Source organism: Pelodiscus sinensis, chromosome 15 (genome assembly GCF_049634645.1).
Source record: "Pelodiscus sinensis isolate JC-2024 chromosome 15, ASM4963464v1, whole genome shotgun sequence".
NCBI lineage: Eukaryota > Metazoa > Chordata > Testudines > Trionychidae > Pelodiscus > Pelodiscus sinensis.
Window position 1 is genome coordinate 16,561,915 of NC_134725.1, and position 21,423 is coordinate 16,583,337.

At 44.5% G+C, this 21,423-nt stretch overlaps 1 protein-coding gene across 20 annotated transcripts in view; it reads right to left on the minus strand.

Moving 5' to 3' along the window:
• Nucleotides 1-21,423, minus strand: part of HIC2 (HIC ZBTB transcriptional repressor 2) — a 135,850-nt gene that overhangs the window by 49,427 nt on the left and 65,000 nt on the right. For 15 of the 20 annotated variants that reach the window (XM_075898266.1, XM_075898261.1, XM_075898249.1 and 12 more), the window contains one exon: nucleotides 17,053-17,196. The exons of 2 other annotated variants lie outside the window; for them this stretch is intronic. The gene's annotated coding sequence lies outside the window, so the exon portion shown is untranslated. Of the gene's footprint in view, nucleotides 1-9,703; nucleotides 9,765-17,048; nucleotides 17,197-21,423 lie in introns of all 20 variants that reach the window. 3 more of the 20 variants (XM_075898267.1, XM_075898257.1, XM_075898258.1) reach the window with 2 other exon arrangements.

Here is a 21,423-nt window from a genome sequence, read left to right on the forward strand (position 1 = left end):
GTTGAATTAAGTTTCCACAAGCAAAGTGAATAGCATTTCATAAGTTCTTAGTCCTTGACTTTGCAATCTTACTAATGTTCCTTTAATGTAATTGTGTGTGATTGCTTCAGAAATAATACTTACAGACCACATGTTAAAACACAAACTTATTTTTTCTTCCTGGATTTTGCCTAGTTTGTGGAATGCTCAAAGCCAAAAAAGTTTGGAGCCTGACAAGTTTTGTGGGTTCATTTTCCCAGGGAACAGCACTGCTCAGAGGAATAGCCAACACAAAGGAGAGAGGAAAATTATAGTACAGGTTGAATCTCTCTAGTCTGGCCCTTTTTTGTCTGGCAATATCCATGGCCTGGCATGATTTCAGTTAGCTGGATGTCCACTGTAGCCAAGTTTTCCACAGTCCCATAAAGTTTGTTTACAGCCACCAGTCCTGGCTCTCAGTGTTCTGTGCCATTATTTAGCTCTAATTTACACCTAAATGTCTTCTAAGTGCCCAGTAAGTAGTGGAAGTGTTGGTAATGCTGCTAGAGAGTATTGACTTCCCATGGTTCAAGCAAATTCCGAGTTGGCAACAATCAGGTCTCAAGGGTGCTGGACTAGAGAGGTTAAACCTGTATGTGTAAATCAAATAGGGTCACAAAAGGAAACTGAACCCAGTTCCAACCTCTGTATCCCACAGTTCCCCTCTCCCATGTGCTCTCAGAGTAAATCTGTACAAGAGGCAGGTTCACTTGTTTCTTTTCTAAAGTGGCTTTAGAAACAGGAACAAAGAAGATTCCACCTGGAACAGATATGGTAGTTCCTATCTAGAATCCCATAAAGGGTTATCTTTATTCTGAAGGGGAGGAAAGAACATACAGCCCTTGTTTATGCCTCTCTGTAAGAACACAAGAAGAGAACCAAAAAAGTGCCATGGTGGCTTAAGAACCAAGTAAAAGAAGTAGTGAGAGACAAAAAGGCATTGTTTAAAAAGTATCAGAGAGGTAGCTGTGTTAGTCTGAATCTACAAAAACAACGAGAAGTCCTGTGGCATCTGATGAAGTGGGTCTTTGCCCACAAAAGCTTATGCGCCAATAAATCTGTTAGTCTATTCCCAATGCGGTGCCTGCGGGTGCCATGGCGCCCGCCAGGGCATTTATGTGCACCCGCCGAAACATCTGGGCTGGCCCTGTCCCCGGCATACGGCACATGTGTGGTGCCAGCCCCAGGCACAGGGTGCATGGGTGGCCCCACCCCCGGGCACGTGGCGCATGCGTTGCCCCTTCCCCGGACGCCCAGCAGCCACAAAAGGTTGGGGACTATTGATCTACAAGATACCAGAGGACTTCTTGTTGTTTAAAAAGTGTAAGTTAAATCCTCGCAAGGAAAATAGAAAGGAGCATAAACTGTCAAATTAAGTGTAAAAATATAAGAAGAAAAGCCAAAAAGGAGCTTGAAAGAACAGCTAGCCAAAAAAATCAAAAAATAATAGCAAAATGTTTTTAAGTACATCAGAACCAGGAAGTCTGCTAAACAACCAGGGGGGCCCCTGGACAAACAAGATGCAAAAGGTCATTCAAAGATGATACGGTCATTGTGGAGAAACTAAATGAATTCTTTGGTTCACTCTTCACAACTGAGGATGTTAGGGAGATTCCCAAACCTGAGTTATTCTTTTTAGGTGACACATCTGAGGAATTGTCCCAGATTGAGATGTCATTAGAGGAGGTTTTGGAACAAACTGATAAGTTTATCAGTAACAAGTCAGCATAGGCCTACACTGCACATTTCATTAGCGTGTACACTCAGGGAATTTAATTTTTTTAAAGGCGAACATTTGTTGAATACTTAATCATAAAGGACATTATTTTTATTCATCAAACAAACTAAAGAAACTAAAACTTAACTAAACTTAATTTTTTTAAAATTAACAACTAAACTTTACTTAAAAAATACAAACTTAAGTATGGAACACTGTACTTTCTAGTTTGTTTGTTACATGTGCAATTCGGGCTTATTGCATAATACAGCAATCCCTACTTTAAAACTAAAAGCGTATAATGCAATTAAATATTGATCACACTTCATGTGGGGGGAGGAGGACCAGCCGGGAAGGGAGCGGGGCTGGCCCAGAGGAAGGGGGTAGGCTGGCCGGGGGAGCTCGGGGGGTGAGATAGCCGACGAGAAGCAGAGCTGGTTGGTGGGGGGAGGGGGTCAGGTGGAACGGGGTTGGAAGGGGGAGATAGAGAGGAAGAGGGGGCGGCCAGCAGGAGTGGGGCTGGCCGGGGGAGCTCAGGAGGAGGGGAGCAGGGCTGGTGGTGGGTGCAGAGGGGCTGGCCGGGGAAGATCGGGAAAAGGAATCGGCCAGTGGGAGATAGAGCTGGCAGCGGGGGCAGGGGTTGGGTACAGTGGGGCTGGCCAGGGGAGATAGGGAGAGGAGAAGTGGGGGACTTGCTGCCGGAAGCAGGGCTGGCGACGGGTGCAGTGGGGCTGGCCAGGGAAGATCAAGAGGAGAAGTGGGGGAGAACCAACCAGCCAGTAAGGAGGGGGCGGGGGAGGAGGAGCATATCAGTCGGTGGGAAGCGGGACTGACCCGAGCAATGCAGATCCCAGAGCGCTCCCGCCCTCCCCCCCCCCCGCAGAGTCCAGGTGAAGCACAAGTCAGTCCGGCTGCAGCTCCACCACACGCTTCACCAGCGCGCAGGAGCACAGACCGGGCTGCCCCTCCTCTTCACACGCAACCAGGGCTCCCAGCACCGATCGCGCCCCACCTCCCAGCCACTCCCCCCACCTGGCTTCCGGGCGCCCAGTTGGAAAACCAGCAAATACCTAACATTGCACATGTCCAGTATTTTCTTGATTTTTTAACCAGACAGAGCCCCAAAAAAACGGACTGTCCGGTAGAAAACAGGATACCTGGCAACCCTAAGACATTAGGGTGTGCCTGGGCACACCCAGCACAATGCCAGTGCAAGTCAGTAGGACCAGATGGCATTCACCGAAGAGTTCAGAAAGAACTCAAATAGGAAATTGCAGAACTATTAACTGTGGTTTGTAACCTATCCTTTAAATCAGTTTCTATATCTATTGACTGGCAGATAGCTAACACAACGCCAATATTTAAAAACGGCTCTAGAGGTCATCCTGGCAATTACAGACTGGTAAGTCTAACGTCAGTAGTGGGCAAATTGGTTGAAACTACAGTCAAGAATAAAATCGTCAAACACATAGATAAATAAAAATGTGTTGGGGAAAAGTCAACATGGTTTCTGTAAAGTGAAATCATGTTTTACTAATTTACTAGAGTTCTTTGAGGGGGGTCAACAAACATGTAGACAAGGGGGATCCAGTGGATATAATATGCTTAGATTTCCAAAAATCATTTGACATGGTCCCTCCCCAAAGACTCTTAAGTAAGTTTTCATGGGATAAGAGGGAAGGTTCTCTCATGGACTGATAACTGGTTAAAAGACAGGAAACAAAGGATAAGAATAGATGGTAAGTCTTCAGAATGGATTGAGGTAGCTAGTAGCGTCTCCAAGGGGTCTGTACTTGGATCAATCCTATTCAACATATTTATAAATGATCTGGAAAAAGGCGTAAACAGTGAGGTAGCAAAATTGGCAGATCATACTAAACTGCTCAAGATAGTTAAGACCAAAACAGACTGTGAAGAGCATCAAAAGGATCTCACAAAACTAAGTAATTGGGTAACACAATGACAAATTAATGTTAATGCTCATAAATGCAAACTAATGCACACTGGAAAAAATAATCCCAACTATACATACACAATGATGGAAGCTAATTTAGCTACAACTACTAAAGAGAGAAAGCTTGGAGACATTGTGGATAGTTCTCTGAAAACATCCACTCAGTATGCAGTAACAGTCAAAAAAGCAAACAAACAGGATGGTAGGAATCATTAAAAAAGGGATAGAGAATAAGAGAAAGAATATCTTATTGCCTCTACATAAATCCATGATATGCCCACATCTTGAGTCATGTGTACAGATGTGGTCACCACATCTCAAAGACATACTGGCATTGGAAAAGCCTCAGAAAAGGGCCACAAAAATGATTAGGGATTTGGAACGGATCCCATATGAAGAGATATTAAAAAGAGCAGAACTCAGAAAAGAGGAGACTAAGGGGGGATAGGATAGACATCTATAAAATCATGACTGGCATGGAGAAAGTGAGTAAGGAAAAGTTATTTACTTCTTCCCATAAAACATAAGAACCAGGGGTCACCAAATTAAATTAATACGGATCAGATTTAAAACAAACAAAAGGAAGATTTTCTTCACACCGCGCACAATCATCTTGTGGAACTCCTTGCCAGAGGATGCTGTGAAGGCCACTGGACTTTAATGGGGTTCAAAAAAGAACTAGATAAATTAATTAGTTCCATCAATGGCTATTATCCAGAATGAGTGAGTAGGGGTGATGTCCCTAGCCTCTGTTTGTCAGAGGCTGGACATGGATGTCAGGAGAGGGATCACTTGAGGATTACCTGTTTGGTTCACTCCCTCTGGGGCATCTGGCATTGGCCACTGTTGGAAAACAGGACACTGGGCTAGATGGACCTTTGGTCTGGTCCAGCACGGCCATTCTTATGTTCTCTGCCTTTTTTTATGTGTCTAATATCTGGAGATATATATTCAGGGTAAGAGCCTATGCTGGCAGGAGAGGAAAGTGCTTAAGAAGGAGGGGAAGGTAGGTAGAGGGAATAGCCTGGCCCTACAATTTCTTGGCTTGTGATCAGCAAGCTGGATGCATTCTGTGGAACTAGGCCAAAGTATTAGTTGTTACATTCAACAGAATACTTGAATCCCAGCTCAGGGGAGCCTAGTTTGTGGCTCTCATTTATGCTGTATATCAATTGAATATTAAACCACATTTTCCACCTTCTGAATAAATAAAGCTTAATAGTTTGGGACTCCCATATGGTCTATTGTTGAGATATTTCCCAACACTGGCTGCTGTTTTATTTCTGAAGGAAGACAGGATTCTCCCTCCACCAAGCTTTATTCGTTAAAACCAGGCATGTGACAAAAGAAAAATAAAATGCATCAAAAGTTGTGAGGGACTTAAAAATGAAGAGGTCAAAAAGATGGAAATACATTTTGAAACATGAAGAGGAGGGGACAAAACCCCACTGTTTCATGCAAATGCTTGTTTCAGGCAGAAGCAGCTGGTGCCACTAGTCTCTTCAGTGCAGAACAGGAGCTGCCTGAACAAAGAAGGACCACACAGATTCAAGCTATTCACAAAAGGAGCCAAGCTGATTATTTGATGATTACTTACAAGGGAGTTTGGCCAGTAATGTAGGCAATAATCCCGGAGAAACCTGTTCAATGTATAACCTGGGTTTTGTCTGTTCACAAGACCCTCTTTACTCAGCTCCTCATTCTCAGAGGGCACTGCTGATGGATTAAATGCCGATTTTCTATACAGAAGACACTAGATGTATTAACTACAGGCAGTCCCCGACTTACGCAGATCCGACTTATGTCGGATCCACACTTACGAACGGGGCTTTCTCGCCCCGGAGCTCACGGGCGGCGGATCACCACCCGTGTCCTCCGGGGCAAGAAAAGCTTCTCCCGGTCTCCTTGGTCTGCTGGGGGGGTCCAGCAAAGTCGCTGCTCTCCCCCCCCCCCTCCAGCAGACCAGGGACACCCGAGCAAAGCCGCCCAGGCGACGGGAGTCCCGCTGCCTGGGCGGCTTTGCTCGTTTGCCCCGGAGCAAAGCCGCCCAGGCAGCGGGACTCCCCCCACCTGGGCGGCTTTGCTCCTGTCCCCCTGGTCTGCTGGGGGGGTCCAGCAAAGCCACTGGACCCCCCCTCCCCCAGCAGACCAGAGACACCCGAGCAAAGCCGCCGCCCGGGCGGCTTTGCTCCCGGGCAAACGAGCAAAGCTGCCCAGGCGGCGGCTTTGCTCTGGTGTCCCTGGTCTGCTGGGGGGGATCCAGCAGCTTTGCTGGACCCCCCCAGCAGACCAGGGGGACAGGAGCAAAGCCTTGGAGCACGCCCGCAGCGGGACAGCCCGGGCGCGCTTGGGCTGTTCCGCTGCGGGTGTGCTCCGCGGCTTTGCTCTACGTCTCCCTGGTCTGCAGGGAGACCGGGAGCAAAGCCTTGGAGCACGCCCGCAGCGGGACAGCCCAGGCGCGCTTGGGCTGTCCCGCTGCGGGCGTGTTCCAAGGCTTTGCTCCTGTCCCCCTGGTCTGCTGGGGGGCGGGGAGGAGGATTGCAGCTACTGCCCCCCCCCCCCCCCCAGCAGACCAGGCTTTTCTTGCCTACCCCTGGGGTAGAGCAGCTGGGGGCTGCCGGGTTGGTCCCGCAGCGCCGCTCCGGACCAACCCGGCAGCACCCCAGCTGCTCTGCCCCAGGCGTCCTGATTCAGCCGCTGCTGGTCAGTTTCAGCAGCAGCTGAATCAGGACGCCTGGGGCAGAGCAGCTGGGGTGCTGCTGGGTTGATCCAGTAGAGCCGAGGAGCGGTGCTACTGGAGCAACCCAGCAGCACCCCAGCTGCTCTGCCCCAGGTGTCCCCAAGTCAGCCGCTGCTGAAACTGACCAGCGCTGACGACAGGAAGCCCGAGGCAGAGTTGCTCTGCCCCAGGCTTCCTGGAATCAGCTGCTGATCAGTTTCAGCAGCAGCTGACTTGGGGACACCTGGGTTTCTTAAGTTGAATCTGAATGTAAGTCAGAACTGGCATCCAGATTCAGCCGCGGTTGAAACTGATCAGTTTCAGCAGCGGCTGACACCAGTTCCGACTTACATACAGATTCAACTTAAGAACAAACCTACAGTCCCTATCTTGTACGTAACCCGGGGACTGCCTGTATAATAATTAATAGTAATTGCTTCAACTGTACAAGACACACCAGCACTAATTTATCTGAATATCCAGGTGAAGGCAGCGAGTCTTCTTATTCCCATTTCACAGATAAGACAAGGAGGCATGGTCAGAGCTAGGATTAGATTGAGGCATTCACCACTCCCCATCCTGTGTTCAGACCACTTAGCCACGTGCTCCTCTTTGAAAAAGAGAACATCAGTTTGTACTGTAACGAATTAGGCTAGTATTCTCAGGCACCTAGTAACATTGAATACAGGGCAGCAAACTGCTCAGAAATATCTCTAGTCTATATCAAGAGGGAGTACCATGGCACATTCAAATGAACAAGCTCCTACTTCCAGCAAGGAGCACCACAAACTTGCTTGAAGGGTGGAATGTGTGGGGGGTGGGGTGGAGGTGGAGGTGGAGGGGAAAGAGAGCTATCCAGGCCTCCCCACTGTGAAAGATGAAGCCCTGGTCAAGATCCACATATGGTGTAACATACTGGACCATGTTTAAAGTCGATGATTCAGAAATGGGACTAGGGATGTTAAAAAGCAGGTAATTGGGTAAATGTGTGTCTGTTGAAAATCTCAGCAGTTAAACGGTTACCTGCACCTGCAGCACAGTGCGTGCCAGGGGCCAGCTTTTAAGTCAATGCCCGGCAGACAATGGCTCCCACTTGCAACCCCACTTTCAGGGAGCCAACTGCTGCCTCTGTATCAGAGGCAGCAGTGGGGGCTGGCAACGGGCTCCCCAGAAGTGGAACAGAAGCCTGCATGTAACTGTGAACATTAACCAATAAGCCCAATCTTATCAGTTAACAGTTATATCGTTACTTACACTTTCACATCCCTAATGGGGGTAGAATACAACCACTAAAACCTAGCTCCCACTAGGATCTGAGGAACCTTTAGAGGCAGGCAAGCTAAGGAGACAATTTTTCCTCCTGTTGTTGTCATTGCCTCATCCCTACCTCACAGTTACTTTTTTTTCCTGCCTTCTCTTTTCCTTCCCTGGAGAAGGGCGTGTGAGAACCAGGTTTTAGAATCCAGATGCCTTGACCCTGTAACTCTCAGCTGTCACCTCCCTACTCACTAGAGACATGCAAAACACAGATATTTCTATCCCACAGGGATTTCTAACATTTAGACATTTGTCTCCATCTCAAGTCAGGGAACAAAGCTGAAAATGTGAAACTTCTTGTAGAATGGAAATTCTCAAAAAACTTTCTGAAAAGTTGAAATCTTTCTGACATTTTCCATGAAACCAGTTTGATATTCCCCAAACTTAAGTTGTTTAGTTTTGGTTTATTCAACTGAACTGCTTTCAAGTCATTAAACTTCAGTGACAGGAAATCGTGTTTTTTATTATGGGAAGGTGTAATCCTCCAGGGATCCTGGCCCACAGAAGCCAAAAGTGGCCTGAACAACTCCAGCCATGTCTCCACTTAGCAGAGGATCAAAGCTCTGATGAATAATCTACCAGGGTTCAATACAGTGGGTCTAGTATAGAACACTAAATTGAATGCTAAGGGAACTCATGTTGGCGAAGACACTCCTTGTGACAGCAAGGAGCAAGGAAAGTTGACGGAGCGTTTCTCCCATTGACCTCCTATTGCGGGGCCACCCCAGAAAACTGATGCAAGCTACATCGACTACAGCTATACAATTCATGTATCTGGAGTTGCACATCTTACATCGATTTTCTCCAACAGTGTAGAGAAAGTAGTGCACTGGAAGGGAAATGCAGTTTAATGTTTTGTTGAACTGCTTCAAAACAAAATATTTGAGATTAGTTAAAGCATTAAGAGGTTACCTCTGGTTGAAACAACCCAAAATTATTTCATTTTGATTTTCCTAATGGGAAAAAAAAAGATTTTCAGCAAAATCAGTTTTCCCCACAGAAGACTTTGATTTTGCAAAAATTGCATTTTGTGTTGGCAATTGTCAATGATTTTGCAAACAGGTGTATGTCTCACCATGGGTGAACAGCATTTCTGGGAAGCATAACACAGAGTGAGGAGCACAGAAAGTAAGCTACAACCCCAAGTACACCCTCACCTACTAGCCATAAACAACATCGACTTCCTTGGCACCCTTTCCCAGCTTCATTACAGTTATAAAAAGTTCCATCAAATTTTATACAGAAGTATAACTTCTCTATGGAGTTTTCTGGATCATCCTGTAATAAATTCTCTCTTTGCTGTAGAATTCTGGGATACCTTAAAAATAAGCTATTGATGAAAGCTCATTCTTTATAAGAGTACATCTACACAGCAACATTATTTTGAACTAAGTTAGTCTGCATCTACACAGCAGGCAGTTATTTTGACAATGTCGAAATACTGTCGAGCTGGAAGACTTCTTACTCCAACTCCTGTAACCCTCATTGTACGAGGAGTAAGGGAAGTGAGAGGAAGAGTGCTCTATTTCAAAATAAGGGCTGTGTAGATGCTCCCGATTTCGAAAAACTATTTTGAAATAAGCTAGGCAATTGACGTAGCTCAATTTGTGTAGCTTATTTCACGTTAAGTCCTGCTGTGTAGATGCACCCTAACAGAAATTTTTCTAAAAAGATATTTTAGACTTGTGACAATTTCACACAGATGTAAAGGGTCTTTAGAACTAACTTAGAGTAAACACACACACACACACACACACACACCCTTTTTTTTGTGCCATGACTTCAACAGGATTGGAGGTTTGAAGTCATGATAATAGCAGACTTTGGGGTTTGGAAAGAATTTTGAGAGCCCCTGCTACAGAGATTACTCAACACAGGTGCCTGTAGGAAGATCACATCTTTTTAGTGCTTGAGCTTTTGACATTACCTCAACCCAATGAGTGAAGAAGAAAGTGTGCAAGGAGGTTCTGTAACTTACAAGTTCTCTCATATCCCACATGTACAGGTCTAGATCATCCATAGCATCTCAGTGGAGGATCCTATTGTAAGAAGCAGGATTATCCTGTCACTATCAAAATACTGCTTACAGACAGTCAGTCATTTTTAGTAGTTTTCCTCTGTAAAAAGTATAGTGTATTCCAAATTCTTGTTTAAGAAGAAGAAGAAATGGGATGGGACATATTTTGATTTATTTTTTTTAAAACACTTAGCCTGCAGAATTCCAATGGTGGAAGCTGTAATAAACCTCTTTATAAACCCTATCACATTGTGGCTGTTTCATAGTTGAACGGAATCATAACCAGAGAAAGATTCAGTCCAACAATCATCTGCCCTCAAACATATTAATCTGTCACATCTAATATAAAGGAGGAGACTTAACTTGTTTTGCAAAGTAACTTACAAAAACTAAGTATTGTGTTGTTGGGATCTTAAACTTCAGTTACCTCTGAAGCCAGAGTAAATTTCACAGCCCAGCATCTACTGACCCAAGGACTAAGTCTACTAGCCAGAATTAAAACAATACCTTTGTTTTCATTCATGATTTTAAGATTTCAAGGCATGTATTAAAGTTGTATTTTACTGCAGTTGGACATGTTTCATATGCCTATGACACGTGACCAGTTTATTAATTATCATTATTATTATTATTAATATTATTTCCTCTCTTAGCTAGGAGGGCTGATTTTTCTGTTTCTGACAACAGCATGTAGTGAGGAGAAGAGATCTCTGCCGCTGTGCATCCCCCAAAACTATATTCCCTGAAATGTAAAGGAATACAGTAATTGTGCTTTGCATACATTTTAAAAATCAATTATCTACTTATTATTTAAAATGCAGTTTCGTTCCCCCCACCCTTTTCTAGCTCCACTCCACTTTCTCTCCTAGTATAGCTCATAGGGAAGGTTCTCATGCCTTGTTGTTAGTGTAGGTTTAATCTGTTTTCTCTCACCTTCCTTCTTGCCTGAAATCTCAGTCCCTTCCTTCTCTTCTCCTCTAGCTGCAGAATTCAAACAGATCTTAAATCTCTTTCTACTGCCTGCTCCCACAATCCTCCATTCCCTTCAGTGAACGGAGTTCCATCCCATTCACACTTTGTTCCTTTCTATCGTCCAGTGAAGAAGCAAATGGCTCCTAGGACATGCAACTTCCCCTTTCCTTGAGAAAGGGAGACAGCAGCTCACTCAATCCTCCTGTACCCATACCTGCCACTCAACCCATTAACTGATCCAGAATGCCTGTGTGCCTTGCAAAAGAGGCTTAGTACATTTTTCCAAACATCAAAAGAGATAACCCTGAATGCAATTGATGGTCACCTGCATCTAGGATGCCAGACCTGCATCCCACAACTGACACTTACTAAGTCTTTTGGAGTATGTCAATACTGCACAGCTATTTCGGCTGTAAATACACAAGCTGTCTGTTATTTCAAAATATTTTTCGAAATAACAGGCACACTAATTTCACCATCCTGGTAAACCTCATTGCATGAGGGATAAGGGATGGCTCAAAATAGCAGGTTATTTCAAAATTCGGCACTGTATAGGCACGCCAAATTTCAAAATAAGCTACTTTGAAATAGTTTTGAAATAAGTTATGCAATTTCTAGTTTAGGGTACTGTGTAGATGCACCCTTGCTGTTGAACCAGGGAGCCCAAGACTCGACAGTAGCAAGATCAATAAAACCAAATATGGCAGCTTAGGCCTACTTAGCAGGATATTAAAGAGGGTCTTCTACATTCTTGCACAGTTCTGTATTATAGAGGCCTATGCTAACTGAAGAGGGTCGTCTCCATGACATTGGCTGTGTCAGCAGAGGCTCTCTTAACTTGACATCAGCCCCAACTGTAGACGGAATCTTTAGTTTTGCTATTTTGATCAGGGGTGGATTTTTTCCATATCAGTGATCTATGCTGCTATGCCCACATAACCTTTCAAGGCAGGCCTGGCCTGAGCATTTGGTTCCCTGTGCCAGTCATCCAAGGAAGAGATGTCATCATGGAGGACAACTTGGGTAACATGTCAAGAACATGCCAGCAGGGACACTGGTTCATAGGGTGAATAAACATAGTTTCAAACATGAAGTCATTTCAGCTAGCAGGGAGCCAATCACCTCCCTGCTCAATATTCAGTTGTAACATTATTAGCACCTAGGATGAACTTTGTGTTCCAGTCTCAAGCAGTGGACTGACTACAGTATGTTGGGGTGACAGGAGAGAAAAAAACAATACCCAGGTTTGAGATGCTTATTGCTCTGGCCACTGCACAAAATGAAGGCTTGAGCTTACATTTTCACCTGATTGCATAGCTGTCTCTGCTACCATCTAATCTGCTTAGAAAACTGGTTTTGAAAGATATGGTTCAGACATACCCGGGGAGAGCGGGCATAGTGCTGCAGCTGCAAGAGATAATATAGAAAGAACTAATTTTCTAAGAGGTTGCAACACAAGCTCTCTTCCCCTCCTCCACATATAGTCAATTGCACTGGATGTTTAAGCTAGAGATTCTACAATGTAAGCAATACACCAAGGTGTGAGTGATTCTCCCCCCCCCCACACACACACACTTTCCCTCATACCCACACCCTTTTGGGGTGCAGGGGAAAGCAAAAGGCTGAAAGCCCAGACACCAGAAAGACCTGTCCTGACTCATTTCAATTGTGATACCACTTTCATGATGGGGTGGAGTGGAGGGAAATATGTCATTAGATGTTATAGTGAGATAATACAAGGATAAGGAGCTGCCTACCACTAGGGCCATCCCTACCAAAGCAGCCAAACACCTGCACTCCTCCCCCACAGAGAGGGTAGGAGCTAGGATTGTCAACTCTCGTGGACTAGATGTCACTGGCTGCATGGTGTCTGGTCTGGCAGAGTTGGCTACCCTGAAGCAGGGCAGGCAGAGAAGCCCACCTGCAGCTTCAACACAGCAGATGGGATGCACAGGCAGCAGCGGGTAGTGTGAGTGCAGGCCAAAGGAGCAGGCAGCAGCAATGCTGCCAGCTGGAGAGAAGCAGGAGCACTTTGAAGGTGAAAATGCCACATCCCACCAGTCACCAGCTCTGTGGCTGTCCCCTACTTCATCTGAATCCTCCGGCCTGTGCTAGCACTGCTTGTCACCACCTGGTGAGCAGAGGCTCGGCACAACCTATGGGGGGGAGGCGCAGAGGAGGGAGAGAAGGTGGGCAGCCAAAACTCTGGCTTCAAGCCAACAAAATGCAGGATGGGGAGGAGAGGATGGGACTGGCCGCCAGAGCCCATACGTAGCATCTAGCTGCATAGGCTGCCATGAAACTTGGAATAATTTGGTGCCTTCAATTTCAGTGCCCCACATGGCTGCATGTTTTACATATTGATAAAAATGGCCCTGCCTACCACCCCAGTTAAATTATCCCAGTTTTCTAACATTAGAAAGGCAGCTGCCTTAAAAAAAAAAAAAAAAAAAAAGTAGGATTTTAACCCAATTTGCTTTATTCCAGAAGTTTAAACTCTCCTTATCATGGGGATGTTGGGAATGATATAAATAATGCTTAGCCCTGCCATGAGAGCAGGGGACTGGACTTCTTCATATCTGTTCCATTCCTATGCTTTTCAGAGGGGCTAATGGCCCTTAGTAGCTGAAAAAGACTTCTAAAAATTGTGTATGTATACTTTTTCCTTCTCTGTGATGGCTAAAGAAAGGTAAAGAATGTATCTTGGTATTTGTCACTTTCTCAAAGTTGTGTTTTTTCTCTGCTTGTCATCTAATCCCCCCCAATATCAGGAATGGGATACTAGTCATTGGGTGGAAGCTCTCTGAGGAAGTATTTTGAGAGTATGGACTTCTTAATTGAAGGTGCCAAATGTACTGAGTCTTTAACAAAAACTTCCTTCTCCCAAAATGATAGCCATTGAAATTATATAGGCGTGAATGGAAGGAGGTCAGAGTCTAATTAAAAATCCCTTTTACACTTAATTGTTCCAACACTTACTGTCTTGAGCAATCCTCAGAGGAGTAGCCATATCAGTCTATATCTGCAAAAACAAAGAATCCTTTGGCACCTTATAGAATAACAGATTTATTTGGACATCAGCTTTCATGGGTAAAACCCACTTTGTCAGATGACTCCAATGCATCTCCTGAAGTGGGTTTTTTACCCAAGCTTATGCCCAAATAAGTCTGTTAAGTCTTTAAGGTGCCAAAGGACTCCTGGTTGTCCTGAGAACAAATATAATGGGGACATTACTCAAGTCCTCAGGAAAAAGAACTGGCCTGAAAGACTATCAAAGGCCAGTGCAATTCTAGCCATGGCACTTATCCCCATATGCTGGTCATCTCTCAAGGCATTCCAAAACTATCTCCCTCCCCATCAATTTGTTTGCTGCCCTATACGCCAGTAGGCGTGAAGGACAATGATGATCAATTTATAGGTGTGTTATACTACAGCTGGCTGAAGCAAGCAAGTATTATAGGTGCAAATGGAAGCTAAAATACAGCCAAGGCAGGGATGCTATAACATCTGATAGCGGGGAACACCCAAACTAGCAACACAGCACATAGCGTTGATAGGACAAAACTCCATGTGCTTCTGCTGAACCATGAGGAGAAAAGACCAAGCATTTTTCACTATCGAGAGAAGGGCTGTTTTCTCTCATGCTTAGCTTCCCTTCTCAGCACAGTGGACAGTCTGGAAAAATCATTAGGAAAAAACCGTATCTGTGGCTCTACATAAATGTGACTAGTTCATTGTATTTATGTCGTCACTTCATTCAAGAATCTCACAGTGCTTGTCAGTGCTATTGACCACTTTACAGATGCCAGGTTACATAACTTGCCCAAGGTCACAAAACAATGGAGGGAGAAATCTGATTGAGCCCACACTGCTCCAATTCTGAGCCCACTATCTATCCTCTAGACCAGGGGGCTGTGTCTAGACTGGCAAGTTTTTCCACAAAATCATCTGATTTTGCGGAAAAACTTGCCAGCTGTCTACACTGGCTGCTTGAATTTCCGCAAGAACACTGACGATCTCATGTAAGATTGTCAGTGTTCTTGCGGAAATACTATGCTGCTCCTGTTTGGGCAAAAGCCCACTTGCGCAAATCATTTGCGCAAGAGGGCCAGTGTGAACAGCACAGTACTATTTTCCGCAAAAAAGCCCCGATTGCAAAAATGGCGATCGGGGCTTTTTTGCGGAAAACCGCGTCTAGATTGGCCACGGACGCTTTTCTGCAAAAAGTGCTTTTGCGGAAAAGCATCCTGCCAATCTAGATGGGCTTTTCCGAAAATGCTTTTAATGGAAAACTTTTCCGTTAAAAGCATTTTCAGAAAATCGTGCCAGTGTAGACGTAGCCGGGGTGTCTAACAGAGAGGTTTGCAGGCCAGGTCAAACTAAGCTGATGGACAAAAATGTGGACTGCCCACTAGGGATGTTAATGTGTAGTTGACTATACAGTTAACCAATAAGCCTGGGCTTATTGGTTAATCTTGTCAACTACATGCATACCCCACACCCTGCACCTGCCGCCTTTATATCAGAGGCAGCTGGGAGGAAGGGAGGGAGGGAAGGAAGGAGGTGGGAGCAGGAGCCAGTGCTAGGGGGAACCAGCTTAAAGGCCAATCTCCCTCAATACCAGCTCTGTGGTGCCATTTGCTTCCCATGGAGCAGCCTCTGTCTGCAGCAAGTAAGTCAACTATTCTATAGTCCCCCAAGGGCAGGATGGCAGCCAGTGTGCTCCAGCCCTATTCCCAGGGAGCCCCCTGCCACCCTCACTGCTGCCTCTCTAGCAGTGGCAGCAGCATGGGGTGCCAGCCAGGAGCTGGTCCACTAGGAAAGCCAGTTTAAAAAACAGCTTCCCACGCAGCCCAGGTCCTATCTGCCACTGTGTGCCGCTGCCTCTGATACAGAGGCAGCAGCATGGGGTGGCAGCATCGTGTGTGTGTGTGTGTGTGTGTGTGTGTGTGTGTGTGTGTGTGTGTGTGTCTCTAAGCTGACAGAGGCTGTTTTGTGGCAACCTCCCCCACCGCCTTCTGCGGCTACCTATGTCAGGAGGGAGCTCAGACTCCTCACGGACAAGGGCTGCTGCCACTCTGCACTGCTGCCTCTGTATGAGAGGCAGCAATGCAGGGTGGCAGGCAGACAGTCTGCATGAAGAGCTAGTTTTAAACTGACTTCTCTCACGGACTGGCTCCTGCTTGGCACCCCATGCTGCTGCTTCTGATAGAGAGGCAGCAGAGTAGGGTGGCAGGGGGCTCCCCAAGAGTGGGGTCGAAGCACACAGACTGCCACCCTGTCCCCGGTGACAACAGAATAGTCAACTAACTGCTAAGAATTCATGCAATTATTCGACTATTCAATTATCCAATATCAAACATCCCTACTGCCCAGCCCCATTTATTTCATTAGGGTATTAATGCTGAAGCTCAAATTACAACAGTTCAGTGCTCAGCAATTCAACAGTTAATGCTTACATTGGAGCAGATGGAATGGAGGTTATGATATGAAAGAACAGAGAGGTGGCACAGAGAGAGGTCTTAGAAAAAAGTGAAAGGAAGATAAGAAAAAGTGCAGAAACAGCATATATCCTGAAGGGCAACATAAATTTCCCTCCCAATGATGCTGATTAGTGACCAAAACATGCCACTTCTTAAAACCTTCTGCAGACTAAGCTAGTCAGGACATGTTAGCTAACGTGTTTTAACTTCACATTTCTAAAGTCCAGTCCAAGCATTCAAGTCTACGTAAATCAAGTATCTAACAATATCACAGCGACTAAGAGCAAAACTGTTGTGTGCTGTGAGGTCACTGGGATAATGAGCAGTAAAGAATACCTTGCATGTAGAGAACACCTTGCATCGATGATCTGGTATATTTAATATTCAGTAGACAAGAATAAATTTTACTTCTCATGCTCAAGGTTGTATGTGGACAAGTGAATATTTCCATTTCTAGTATCATTTTGCAGTTAGACACCATCACATGGCTGGTATTCTTTCTGACAACTGATTACCCATTACCCAGTAGGAAAAGGGTTTAAACTAAGGCTTTGCAAATAGTGTAGCTGAAGTCAGCGTACTTACTGTAGCATCTTATGTGCAGTAAAGTCAGTGGGGGCTGCTCTCCTATCCTGGGCTACTCTTTTCATCCAGATGGAGTGCCAGTGTCGACAGGAGAGCACTCTGAGATCGATTTATCACGTCTAAGCAGATGCAATAAATCAATAGCTGGTGGATCGATCACTGCAGCGTCGATCCCCAGCATAATGGAGACAAGCCCTTGTAGTTTGCACTTCCCTAGAATTTTCTGAATCAGTGGATTTCAAATTGCTCTGCAATCAAAGACTCACCTACCTTGAGCGCAGCTGAAAATATTATACCCGTTTGACAGATGGGTAAACAGTCCCTCTGAAGTCACCGAGATTGCAAGGCTGTGATTGAGGGCATATTTGACCCAAAGATGTTGGCTTCAACGTGAGTTGTGGGTGCTCATCATGTCTGGAAAAAAAATTAGGCCACTTTTAAGTACTAAAGCCTGGAAATTGTGGCTAACATTAGGCATCAAAGTACACAGACCCCAAAACCTTCAACTCCCCAAATCAAAAGTGGACTCTCCTTGCTAATGGTCTCTCTGTTCTCTGGAGCTGGGTTAGTATTACTTGGGGCATGGCTTCTTTGGTCTGCATGGCCCTAGGAGACTATAAAAGGAGAGGAAAGAAACACTAAAACTGAACTCTGACGTTTTATTTTGTGGGATCATGGCATTTGGGGAATTCTATCTGGGAAGCAGTGATTCAAAGAGATTTGGCCATGGTGTACATGAGCTCTCAGTGCAATGCTGTGTCCAAAAGAGCTAATGCAACCCTGGGATTCTTCATCAGAGGAATTCTGCATAGGAGTAGAGAGATTATTTTACCTCTCTATTTGGCACTGGCGCAACCACTACAGAAATACTGTGGCTGGTTCTGGTGCTGACAATTCAAGAAAGATGTCAATAAATGGGAGAGGGGTAAAAGAAAAGCCATGAAAATCATGAAAGGATTAGAAAACCTGACTTATGGCAATTGTGCTACTTGAATCAATCTATTTAACTTAACAAAGAGAACGTTAAAGGATGACTTGACTATAAATCCATGGGCTCATCTACACATATAGCAGTGCAGCAATGCAGCTATGCTGCCACTGAACTCTAGCAAAAATGCCACTAGGTTGATAGAAGAGTTTCTCTTGTCACTTGTAATTATTTTACTTCCAAGAGAGGTGATGTGTCACTAGAAACTCTCCTGTGGTTATGGCACTGTCTATATCAGGATTAGGTCAGTATAACTAAGTTGCTCAGGGGCGTGGATTTTTCACACCCTGTAGTGTCACAGTTACACCAATGTAAGTTTGTAGTGTGGACTTGGCCAGAGTATTTACATGTTTAATAATGGGCTCTTCAATCGAGCAAATGTCTAATACCATCCCAGGGCTGTATGATGAAGCTAGAAAAATTCAGATTGGAAATAAGGAGCGACTGTAGAACAGTGAAAGATAAGTGTTCCAGCGGTTAATTTGCCCAGGATGATGGTGTAGTCTCCATCCCTGACCTTTTTTAAAATTAGGATGTTTTTTAAAGGGGTCTGCGCTCGGAATAATTTTGGAGGAGTTCTATGGCCTGTGGTGCACAGGGAATCAGATTAGATCGTCAGAGATTCCAAAGCCAGAAGGAATCATGATCCATCAGAGAAGGGAATTGGACTTACTCCATTTCCTCCTCCAGTGGTGACGCGGGTGCTTGCTACAAATTTTCAAGGGGCAGTGAAAATGATGCTGTCAAGCCCAGCAACACGCCTGTCACAATCCATTACTAGACTAATTATTCAAAAACAGAGTTCCATCTTGATGGAGCAGCATTGCTCATCTGCGCAGAACCTATTCAGAGTTATTACAATGAAGACCAGAAAAGTTATGAATGTTGCAGTTTCTTCTAGCCTTTCTAGCAGTATTTGGATAAGAATCGTCAGCTTAAAAGACTGATAATTTCCCATTGCTTAGCCTAGGCAATAGGTTGACTCCTCACCAAATAGATTTACCATTTAAAAACTTAATTGCATCTGCAGCTTAAACATTCTCCCCAACAGCATCTGGGAGCATTTGGGCATTTCAGGTGTGGAACTAGGGGCCTGCATTTGCAAACAGAGCGGAGCAAGTTGGTATAGAAGCCTTTGGTTAGAGCAGCTTATGTACATCAGCAGGCAAAGGCTGGAGAAGCTGGGGGGCAGGTAGTTGTGTTTTTGTTTTGATCATATTTGGCTGCACTTGCATTTCCAGCCAGGTTTGGGTAATGTCCAGTGCATTGTTTGTGACTAAGGGCAGGTTTCCTGGTCTCAGATTTCATTTCCACAGCAAAAAGATCAAAGTTTGAGCCACGTGTGCAACTGGGGTGTTTGCAGTGAGCAACCGGTAACTGCATGATAAGCACACTCAGTTGTGCTCCTTCGTCCCACAGACAATGGGAAACATGGAGGAAGAGGAATAACCCAGGTCTGACCTGGATTACAGCCTGCCATCCTTCCTTTACCATCTGACATTTTACAAAAAGTTTTAATACTCTGAGATTAAAGGCACATGCAAATGTTTCTCTATAAAACATTTAAACTTACAACCTATAAAGTCAGTCCTCCTTTTCACTTCCTTTATTTGGCATATATGGATTCCTATAACTCACAATTCTTATGGAGAATATCATAAAAGATGAAGTTCCTTTCATTTACTCTCCTTTGTGCACCCACATAGCCCATATTAATGTAGACTGATGGAATGTACTGTATTCTATTCCCAAAAGAAGAGTTTGTGCTGCTTCTTTGTAGACTTTGGGAGGAGGGAGGGAAGAAGTATGCCCTGAAGTTAGGTACATCATAAACTTAGCGCCAGGAACTAGCAATCAGCTAGTCTTGCATTCTAACCTTTAGAAGCTTTAGGGGGTAGCCGAGTTAGTCTGTACAGAATAAACTTAAAAAACAACAAATAGTCTGGTAGTACTTTATAGACTAACAAAACATATAAATGGTATCATGAGCTTTCATGGGCACAACCCACTTCTTCAGATGACCGGAGTTTTGAGTTTAGAATGTCCAGACCCAAAATAAATAGGGGAGAAGGGAAAGGAGGGAGGCCGGTGGGGGAAGGAAAAAAATAGAAGGGGGCAGGAAACAAGAAGCAGAGTATGGAAATATCAAAAGGAAAACCAAACAGGCAAAACTGGTAATCTATAAGCATCTAAAAATTGGATAGTTAAAAGAAACAGATAAGGATCATAAGATAGCAAATTAGAGGGGAAGGGTACTAACACAAGAATCTACACAAAGAGCTGTTGGCACCTTCATTGTTTGTTGGCTAATAACGTTCCAGCCAGCCATTATCTCGATTGAAGCCAAAGGTGTGAGAATTAAATTTGTGGATGAATTATAATTTTAACCCTTCTCTGTGTATTTGGCTTGTAGAATTGGTCTTTAACAATACAGCCACTTGGAGATCTTTTGAAGTGTGACCAGGTAGATTCAAGTGTTCACCAACAGGTTCTGTATGTTCCCTTTACGGATATCTGATTTGTGTCCGTTGATTCTTTCCCATAGGGACTGTCCAGTTTGTCCAATATATATAGCAGTAGGGCATTGCTGGCATTTGGTGGCGTAGATTAAATTACTGGATGTGCAGTTAAATGAGCCTCATTTGGTAGCTCATGTTATTGGCTCCAGTAATTAATTTGCTTGTATAGATATGTGGGCAGAGTTGGCATCATGCACTAGGTTCCTGGATGTTTATGATGTGACTGTATGATGGAAGGAATTCATTTCAGATTGGGAGGTTGTCTGTAAGCAAGAATAGGCTTTTCCCTTCAAGGCCTCTGAGAGTGAGGTTTTTCTTCTTCTCCAGTTGAGTATTTCAGTTCCTAAAACGTTTATTTCCTAAAACTGAAATACCCACCTGGAGAAGTAGAAAAAAAAAGCTTGACAGCGCCAAAAAAGTACCCAGACATGAACTACTTCAAGACAGACCCAAAAGAGAAAATAACAGAATTCCACTTGTTATTACCTACAGTCCACAACTCAACCTCCTCCAATGCATTATACACAATCTGCAACCTATCTTGGAAAATGATCCCTCACTCTCAGAGGCCTTGGGGGAAAAACCTATTCTTGCTATCCTATCCTAGTCCTGCAATCAGCCACGTTGCCAACTCTGCCCACATATCTATACAAGCAAATTCATTACTGGAGCCAACAACATAAGCTATCAAATCAGAGGCTCATTTAACTGCACATTCAGTAATTTGATCTACGCCACCAAATGCTAGCAATGCCCCACTGCTATATATATTGGACAAACTGGACAGCCCCTATGGGAAAGAATCAACGGACACAAATCAGATATCCGTAAAGGGAACATACAGAAACCTGTTGGGGAACACTTCAGTCTACCTGGTCACACTTCAAAAGATCTCCAAGTGGCTGTCTTGTTAGAGACCAATTCTACAAGCCAAATACAGAGAGGAGGATTGGAATTACAATTCATCCACTAATTTAATTCTCATAGTTATGGCCTCAATTGAGATAATAGATGGCTGGGATATTATCAACCAAATAAACAATGAAGGTGCCAACAGCTCTTCGTCTTCTTTTAACTATCCAATTTTTAGATCAGGGTGGCCAACCCATTCTGGGCAAAGAGCCAAGATATCAG